The 10,241-nt window shown below is 31.5% G+C and overlaps 1 long non-coding RNA gene across 1 annotated transcript; it reads right to left on the bottom strand.

The window, feature by feature from the left end:
- Positions 1-9,508: 9,508 nt before the first annotated feature.
- LOC143629536 (uncharacterized) lies at positions 9,509-10,241 on the bottom strand. Its single transcript, XR_013152967.1, has 3 exons — positions 10,059-10,241; positions 9,891-9,928; positions 9,509-9,741 (listed from the first exon to the last, which is right to left on the bottom strand). It is a non-coding gene; the product is annotated as an uncharacterized LOC143629536 (long non-coding RNA).

Below are 10,241 nucleotides of genomic sequence, written 5' to 3'. Positions count from 1 at the left end.
TAGTTAGCAGAGCTCAGTTAAGGAGAGGATTAATGATAAACGTAGAAAGAAACAGGATCCAGATGAATTTCTAGTGCCACACCCCAACCTACGGCGGAAATGCCGGGGCGCGAACTGATTGCCACAGCTCTCAAGGTATTATCATGCAATATTTATATGACAATATCTATTAATTTTATTCAATTTCCAAATAAATCAAATACAAAATACAACTCATTAAACAAACAATAAACACAAATTTAATTCTTGATTTTATCTTTTCTAACATAATTTTTCACTAAATCTTCACAAAGTCTTGCAACTAATTCAAGCGATAACCTGCATATGCGTATAAAATAGAATTTTGTCAACAACACATGTTGAGTGAGCAACACACAAGTTTAGTTGTACATATAGTATATATAACAAAAATATGTAGCTGCATCAAGTCATATGAGAATAACAAAATAACGAAATGAGCAAGTATAATTGAGATGTCGAGAAGCACAAAGGCTAACGACTGGCGTATGATCATACTATACTGAGATTATGTTGGACCTCTCCGAATGCGGAAGCATACAAAGCAAATAAGCATATAAACAAGTAAGGTATAATTTGTTAAGTCATAAGACAATAGTTGCAGTTTTGATTATAAGTATATATGAAAAGTATATTTACGCATATGTCCCCAAAACATGAGAAAACGAGTAAAATAGGGGAATGTGGTACTCCCCTCGAATATGAACAAAAGATGATTAAGGTAGCGAGAAGACAGAAAAAGTCACACGCGAACGTTAAATCCTAAAAGAAACGAGAGTAACGGATACGCTTAAGTAAAGATTTAAGATTGATTACAACAACTCGATAATAATTAATAAGTAATTATTATAATTAATATAATATTATGAAAGGATTTATTATAATAATATAATTATTTTGATTTATGAAAACATAACTTAAATATTATTTGTAGTTTTATAAAAATATATAAAATTAGCTTACTTGATTTTTATATTTGTTAAAAAATTTGGTTTTAAATTATAATATACTTTTATATATATATATATATATATATATATATATGTAACCCTTTATTTATATACGAGAACGAAAACGATAGTTAAACAGGTTTTACAAGGCCGGTTTTATTAAATTAAACTTTATTAATTATTATTAGTAGTAATATAAGTATTAAATACTAAAAAAAATAAAACCAATAATTTTCTAAACAAAAACAGGGTGGCAGAGGGTCGAACCCGCGACCTCTGCCCCCTAAGTCAAGTGAAACAACCAGCTGGGCTAACCAGCTATAAGCAAACAAGATCAGAGGGAAATATATATAAACATACGCAAGATATGCAAGGTTTGATTATGAACCCTAACAATTCAATCATGTAAAATCCGATTTCGATAATCAATTAATCCTTAGGGCTTTTGCTCAGCACAAAAACGCGATCTTTAACATGTAATCAATTACCTGTTGTGAAGATCGGAGATGGATTAAGTTGATGCTACAGTGGACGACCAGACGAAGCAGAGAACGGACACTCAACCACGGTTAATAATCAAATTGGTTAGAGGGTAAATGGCGTCTAGGGTTCGATGATCCTGCCTGGAAGTTCAATTGAATTTTTACGTACGTTTGAATGTATATTGAATCAAGTTTAGGGTCGGCTAAGTCAAAAAGGAATTGTGAATCATTTATAATGAAATTAAACATAATTAAACTGTCGGTGTGGCCGAATTCAGCAAGTATATTTCAAATAATGATTCAATTTCTACTAATAACATGTAAATTACGGTCCAAGGCTTAAAGATTTGGAAACTCGGGTATAAAGACGAATGTGGGTCGGGTCTGGGTCATGGTTTATCAGTTTAGGAAAATGGGTTAAAACTAACTTTTCGCTTATAGACCTTGAGGTTTAGGGTGGGTACAAATGGGATAAAAGGTTTAGTTAGGGTTGGTTTTGCCAAGATAAGAAAGATATATTTTATAATATATAATTAATTAAATAATAATTGTTAATTTTTCTCGATAAATGCGTAAAATCTCCCGAACATCGAAATGAGTTGGATATTTTAATAAAAGTATATATTTGGAAAACCCTAGTTGTTACATCTAGCCCCATTCGTTGTTATGTTTTCGGGGCTGTGTGCATACTCGATGTGATTATTTAATACACTTATCCTAAGAGATAAGTGTATGCCATATATGTGTTGTGTGAAAGATATGAATGATTGCTTGTCGGTACGTGAACAATTTTCGGATATTGCATGTACTGTCAGGTTATAATTACAGATATGAATGTTATATATAATTTATGAATGATATATGTATGATATGAATGAATATAATTGATGGCTAGTTACAAAAGAAAGGGACTGAGCCATAATAATACTCAAGGCAGAAAGGGACTCGACCCTAATAATACTCAAGGCAGAAAGGGATTCAACCCTAATAATACTCAAGGCTGAAAGGGACCGGACCCTCATAATATTCGAGGCAGAAAAGGGACCTAGCCCTAATAATACTCGAGACAGTAGGGCGTAATGCTCTTTAAAACGTAGAAGTATGTAAAGTAAGATTAAATATAAAAGTATGAAAGAAAGGAAAGAAAAAAGAAAGAAAGTATATAAGTATGTATGTATGAAAGAAAGATAAGCAGATTAAGAATATAATATGTATCTTCGGATGTGTATGTATATGAATGTAAATGTATTGTATGTTATCTGTATTAACTAGAACTCACTCAGCGTAGCTGACTTTTAGTATGCACGCAGGTAAACATGTTTAATGAGCTAGCATGAGGAGGGCACATGACATGAATTGAATGGCTGACATCTGAAGATGGAAGAAGCAATGTTTTAATTATGATGTTGTATTTATGTTTTAAATAAAAGATCGAATGTTTTGTATCGAATGATCAAAAGTTAACGTTTCCGTGAAAGTTTTAATTGGCTCTGATTATAGCACTGTGTTAATGAGTAAATCCAACGTTCAAAGTAGGGCACCGGTAACGGGGCCTTACATATATATATATATATATATACACACACACACACACAAAAGGTAAACTATATATATATATATATATATATATATATATATATATATATATATATATATATATTTATATTTATATAATTCAACAAACTAATAATATTTTTAAAGATGTATTTTACCTTTATATAATAAAATATTATAATATACTTTTAAAAGGATTTAGAAACTAATAATATTAACTTAATAATAATTATAATATCTACTCTCATATCCGATCTAGTTCATTAACTTAGCATATTCGCTTTCTATCTTCCTTTATAGACTTTATCGTCAACGCGTGATTTCCGCGAATCATCATTCTTAATATTCTCTTTTCACCTTTTGCTCGTCTATTGAGGTGAGTACCAAATTCCCTTATATTACTTGTTTTCAACGTTTTGGGGACATATGCATCGATATATTAGTTCTCTATTATTTAATACACAACCTACAACTATTGGCACTTGTGTTAACAATTTGTACCTTACTTGTTATGTGCTTATATGTTCTATGTGAATCGCATTCGGAGAGGTCCATCATAATCTCATAATAGTGATCATATGTAACATCCTAAAATTTAATAATAATATTTTATATATTATTTCGTATTGTAGACAAAGTTTACTTAAGTGGTTAAAGAAATAATAAAATAACAAAGATGGTTCAAGTAGACTAATTAGATGGAATTAATTATGAACCAAGAAGGAAAGATGGGCGTTAGTTTCATGGGCTTAAGGGAGTATAAATACCCCTTAAAACCTAATCCTTTCCATTTTTTATACATCTCCACACCATAGCCTACACCATCAAAACACACACTTAACCCAATTCCCGTTTTTGAGAAAAACACCCACAAAGACACAACAATTCCTGGAGATCTAGCCGTCGGATCAGTCTCAAATTTTAACAGAGTATTCATGACATATAAATGAAGTTTTCCACTGAAAAGATCTTCGATCAGGGGTCGGGAAGTCCGGTTTTTATCAGTAAAACCACAGCAGCTAAAAAGTGAAGATTCCGGCGACTGTTCAGCTGTTCCGGCGATTCTAGCGGCGGTTTTCGGTGAAGGTGAGCTGATGGATTTGTAGATCGGGACGAGACGGTTCTGTGGACGCTTGAATCACTCAAATCGGAGTTCGTTTGATATGGTTTTGAGCATCTCGAGTGATTTCAAACAAAAACCTCAAAGATACGTTTTTGTTAAAAAGATTTACTTTTCATGAACGGATTTACATGAAAATTGGTAGGATGATAGATTGGGTCTAGAAAAATCATAAAGTTGCAAACTTGAAGGTTAAAATGGACTTAACAAACTCATGGTTATGAACGGCTCGTTTAAAATAAACCATAAATCTAGTATTAAACGTTTAGCCTTAAAGGTCCAAACTTTATGGTTCCCCGGGTTAAGACTTATCCGGAAATGGATGTGGGAACGTTTACGGGAATGGTTAACATCAAATAAATATTTTAATGTTGTAAAACCAAACCCGTAGCTGCTGCACGTTAAGTTCGCTTGCTGAATAAGTTCGCCTACTGGTTAAGTTCGCCTGCTGGTTAAGTTCGCCACATATAAGTTCGCCTAATAACAAGTTCGCTTATATATACAAGTTCGCTTATATCTAAGTTCGCTTATATACAAGTTCTCTAATATTTAACTCGCTTATATACAAGTTCGCTTATATCTAAGTTCGCTTATATCTAAGTTCGCTTATATATCTAAGTTCGCTTATATTGAGACCCGGATACCTGGCGACTTGTAAATGTATACATATAAGTGTATACACTTGATGGCATGCATCATAAAGACCTAAGGAGATAAAATACATGAATGTTAAAATAAAGGAAAAACCGTAATAATGCTAACCAGAAGTAAGCTAATACTAGGCCACTAGATTAGATCAGAAGAGTATTGATACATGTAACTTATATACAGTTAGTAGAGCTCAACCAAAGAAAGGATTAACTATTAACGGAGAAAGAAACAGGATCCAAGTGAGTTTCTAGCCCCATTTCCTTGTTATGTTTTCGAGGCTGTGTGCATACTCGATGTGAAATGTGAATACACTTACCTTAAGTGGTAAGTGTATGCTATAGATGTTATACGAGGTAGTTATTATATAATGCTTGTCGGTGCGTGAACGATCTTCGGATATTGCACGCATCGTCAAGGATAGTGATTGTCTAGTGGTTATTAGTGGGTATAAATGCTATGATGACTTGCTTATTATGTAAATAGTGAACTGATAGGAAATGTGTTGTAGACAAGTAGAAGTAGAGTGTGATAGAAGTGGATAGGGGTCTAGTAAGAGTGTTAAAGTGGCAAAGTGGCATAACGCTATTCGTTATTAAAGTGGCAAAGTGGCATAACGTTACTCGTTTTCAAAGTGGCAAAGTGGCATAACGTTACTCGTTATTAAGTGGCTAAGCTGTAGGGGTAATTAAGTTGTTAAGTAGTAACAGGTTAGACAGTGGACTATGTGTCTTCGGATACGTAGGTAATGTATGTAGTGGTTGTATGATAAGTTGCTTGATTAACTAGAACTCACTCAGCGTAGCTGACTTTTAGTATGCACGCAGGTGAGCAGATTAAAGAGCTAGTTTGAGGATAGCACATGGCATGGATTGAATGGATGACATCTGAAGATGGAAGAAACGATGTTTTAAATATGATATTTTATGTTATGGTTTTAAAGAAAAGATTAAATGTTTTGTAATAAACAGTTAAAGTTTTATATTCCGCGAAAGTTTTAATTAACTCTGATTGTAAGAACTGTGTTTATGAGTACATCTGACGTTAATGTGAGGCACCGGGATCAGGGCCTTACATCATACGACGGTCGGAATATCCATCGTGCTTTTTGACATCTCATTTACTTTTGCTCATTGGTTAAATTGCTTATCTCATTTGACTTGTTGCAGTATTTATTTTTCTATTATATGTACATTGAACTGGTGTGTTGCTCACTCAACCTTGTGTTGACAAATCTACTTTATTTTTAGCGCATATGCAGGTCATCGTGTGATGTGAAGTTAGTTCAAGTTTTGAAAGAACACTTAATAATAAAGATAGAGAAATTAAACAAGACTTTTGTTTTTATGATTTATGTTTGTTTGGTAAAATATTTGTCTTTTTGGATATTGTATTAAATAATTTATCTTAATTGAATTTTATTAAATAGTTATTGAAATTTCCAATATTGTATAATAGTACCTTGAGAGCTGTGAGCAATTAGTTTAAGCCCCGGCATTTCCGTCGTAGTAGGTTGGGGTGTGACAACATATATATATATATATATAGGTATTGGATCATTTCAGAAGTTTTTTACAGCGAGAAGTGCGAGAAGTGAAGGTGTAACTCCATTAATCCCTAAGTTCACTCCATTTCTTATGTGTAGGTGCATGTGTATGTGTGTAGGTACGTATGTTTGTATGTGTGTAGGTACATAGGTTTGAATGTGGCTCGGTACATTTATATGTTTGTAGGTAGGTTTGAATGTGTAATTAAGACATAAATACAATCAACCTACATATATGTGTTTAACATCATATGAAAGGGAGTGAAATTAGGGATTGATGGAGTTATACCTTCACTTCTCGCACTTCTCGCTGTAATATCATTTCTCGCAAAATCCATCCCCTATATATATATATATACACATTATTTCTCAAATAATGTTATATTTTTAAATTCAGAGTCTTGAATGGGTGTTTCGGTTTTATATGAAAGTGCATATCTATACTGTTTTTTCATGTTTTTTATTTTTAATGTGCGTTCGTTGAATATATATCTACCTATACTATTAAAGAAACAGAGTTTTTGGACACATGACATCTTCTTATTGGTCCAACCTTATTACTTCCATATATAACAAGCATTTCTTTGATTTTCTTCACAATTAAATAATTCAAAAAGAAATAAAATATAAGCCTCCCTAGATTTTCTTTACATATATATAATTTTAAATTCATATTTAATGTCAACTTATATTCGATGGCTATTAGACATATTTTAAATCATAGTCAATACGTTAACTATCTTTAAATCATAGTCAATGTATTAATTATCTTTAAATCATAGTCAATGCATTAACTATTTTATTTAATACATTTTTATGACCAATAAATTAGAGCATCAATTTTAATATGTTTGTTATGGCTTTTTTTAAACATGTTTAATGAATTTATGAATTCTTTTTGTTTAACTTATACAATATATTAAATTACAAAATAATATATTTCAAAACAGAGAAGACAATCAATTAATTTTCCTTAATCAATTGTTCAGCTAAATTAAAGGTATTGTTTTAAAAAAAAAATTCATTTTTACCATGTATAAAAATAAATTATGATTTTTCATAATATCTGTATTTATTGAACTTCCTTACATATACTAATTAAAAAAAATCCTGGTTTATTAAATTAATCATTCTGTAATTATATTTCTTATAAAATGAAGGATTATTATTCACCCGTACACAATATTGGAGTTTCTGTACAGACTGGTCCAATGCTCATTTTATACTATTCTATGACGTCTCAAGTTAATTGATACTTTTCTTATTCGGTACTTTAAGGTATTTTGTTTATGTTTTCTCTTTAATATTTGTAATGTCCATCTATTTAAAATGTTTATGGAACATTAAAACAATATAACGTAGACCTATAACTAAAGTTAATACTCTCAACAGAAAATGTTTGGTACATTCTATATATTGTGGATTATTATCCTTCATTCAATTAACAAAACTTAATTACCAGAGTGCATTGGTTTTCTTCTACTATTATTAAATCTGGTTGTGTACATTGATATTTTTTTATATTTATGTTGTCGCTCATTTTAATATGGTTGTGTATATTGATATTTTTTATATTTATGTTGTCACTTATTGTTTTTCTTATTTACTACTCTATTGAATCAATACAATAGTTCCGCATGACATCATTTTAGGGTGTCCACCTAGATGTCAACTAGATGCCATGTTACATATGTCATTTATTATTAATGCCAAATCACCCTCTTCATACTATATAAAGCTTAACATGGCATACCTTAAAATTCATATTTTCTCTCTCTCTCTCTCTTGCGGTTTAGCCATTTCTGCCGACTTTCTCTTCCATATTCCCGGTAAAGTATTTCTCTACGCTAATGGTCGATTCTCATGTATTATTCGTTATTGTCATTGTCATTTCATTTTCTTTGCACTTTGTTGTTTGTATTCTTTTTAATTGCAATCTGATTTCCCTATAATCTATTTAGGTTCTACATCAAACTCCAATAATCAATGGACATGTTGAAGTTTCTCTAACTGCTCTATCTTCCATATAATGAATGGTTTATTTATATTGTGATTAAAATTTCTCTAATTGCATATATCTGCCATTAGTAATTCTTACTAAACCAAAATATATGTTTTTACATTTTTAATTTAGCATGAATAATAAATTATGTAATATTAATTTATTTTTAATCATTTAAGCTTATGACGACCCAACTTGTAAAATAGCCAATTGCCTGGAAGGAGTATTTGCGGGAAAATGGATTTCTTTTTGTACAACAATGGATATTGGGTTACGATTATTTATGCATTTATGTAGGTTACGCAGTTTATGTAAATTAAATCATTTTTTATATCATCAATCTTTAGTTTGACTATTAACATGTGTGAATTTATCTTAAAATTTCTATTAGTTGTTAACTTCGAGAGAAACAAGATCCATGTGAGTTTCTCGCTGTTTATATTTGTTTATGTTTTCGGGGATGTGTGCATACTCCTATGTGTTTAGTTAGCACGCTTACCTTAAGTGGTAAGTGTACGCCTTATGAATGTTAATGAAATAACATAGAAAGGGTAAGAATATGTATGTAGATATGTATATCATTATATATAAAGTAATGTATGGACGGTTGTACTGTTGTATTGAAAGGAGGGTGGCATACCCTAATAATATATGCGAAAGGAGGGTGGTGGACCCTAATAATATATGTGAAAGTAGGGTGGCGGACCATAACAATAATTGCGAAAGTAGGGTGGCGGACCCTAATAATATATGCGAAAGTAGGGTGGCCGAACCTAAAATTAGACGTGACAACTGCCAAAATTCAGGATAACTCCGTTAACTAAAGTTTGTTACTTCTGTTAACACTCACACAAGTCAGTCCAAGTACATTGGTGGTCTAATAAGAATGACAAACTACAAAAAATAATATTAAATGACATTTAAATAATTATGTATTACATATTACTAGTAGGTGTGCCCGCGCGTTGCGACGGGGATGTTTCACAAAAATATGTTGCTTTAGTTGAAAAAGTATATTGGTTTGGTTACAGTGAGATTAGAAGTACATATAGATATTAAGATGCAATAAACATGCCTCTAAAGATACATTAAGAAACAAAGATGCAATAAAATCAGTAGAACCATATTCAGTTAAGTTTAACTAAAAAGTTCAAAATTATGTCTTCACTGGCTTTTATTTATGCTTCTTAGTAATTGACTTGTGTTGCTAAATTTACAATAATTATGTTTGTTAATTTATTAAATGAAATAAACCTACCACGAAACAATTCATGAACTATTTTTGAGCTTTCAGTTCGTTTCCGAGTACAAGATTGTAATTATTGCTTGTCTTAAGAATCCCAGCTGCTATAGCTTTAATCCCACGCCTGCATCTTAGAGCACGCCCATGACAAATCGCGTTATTGAAATCTACACAAATCCTATAAAAAGAAGATGAAAATATTATAAAACATTTTATAACATTAACTAAGTACAAAAAAGTAAATATAAAACATAATATTCATATGATTAACAAAAGGCAAAGTCTCTAAATCATAAACCAAATGCATAAAAGGATTGAATCACATACCCCGAGCTTCCCCTTGTATGGGCTCAAATTTCGTGTCCCTGTAGAGCATATGGGCATAGATGTAGATTACAAATAGTTTCAATATAGATTTTGATTGCACCATTGGATGGAACAATTGGGATTTCAATAATATTGATTGCAATTAAAGGTTAAGGTCGCCGAGGATACCTTAAACGTCTCCAGAAACATCAATTGTATAGTCAACGCCGGTGAAGCAACAAGGGTGCGCATTCAATCGAAGTTTTTGACTAATTCAGTTCCTCTTTTCTGATTTTCATTTGCAGCTATTTTAAGAACCCTCGTAGCATATAGAAGAACCACAATACCTAAAAATCTAAAATGAAAGTTATA

This window comes from Bidens hawaiensis, unplaced genomic scaffold, assembly GCF_021521415.1.
Source record: "Bidens hawaiensis isolate Kalapana, Puna unplaced genomic scaffold, B.hawaiensis_p1.1 tig00005272_1, whole genome shotgun sequence".
Lineage (NCBI taxonomy): Eukaryota > Viridiplantae > Streptophyta > Magnoliopsida > Asterales > Asteraceae > Bidens > Bidens hawaiensis.
Note: the sequence above shows the minus strand (reverse complement) of the source record. Positions and strands in the feature narration are given on the sequence as shown.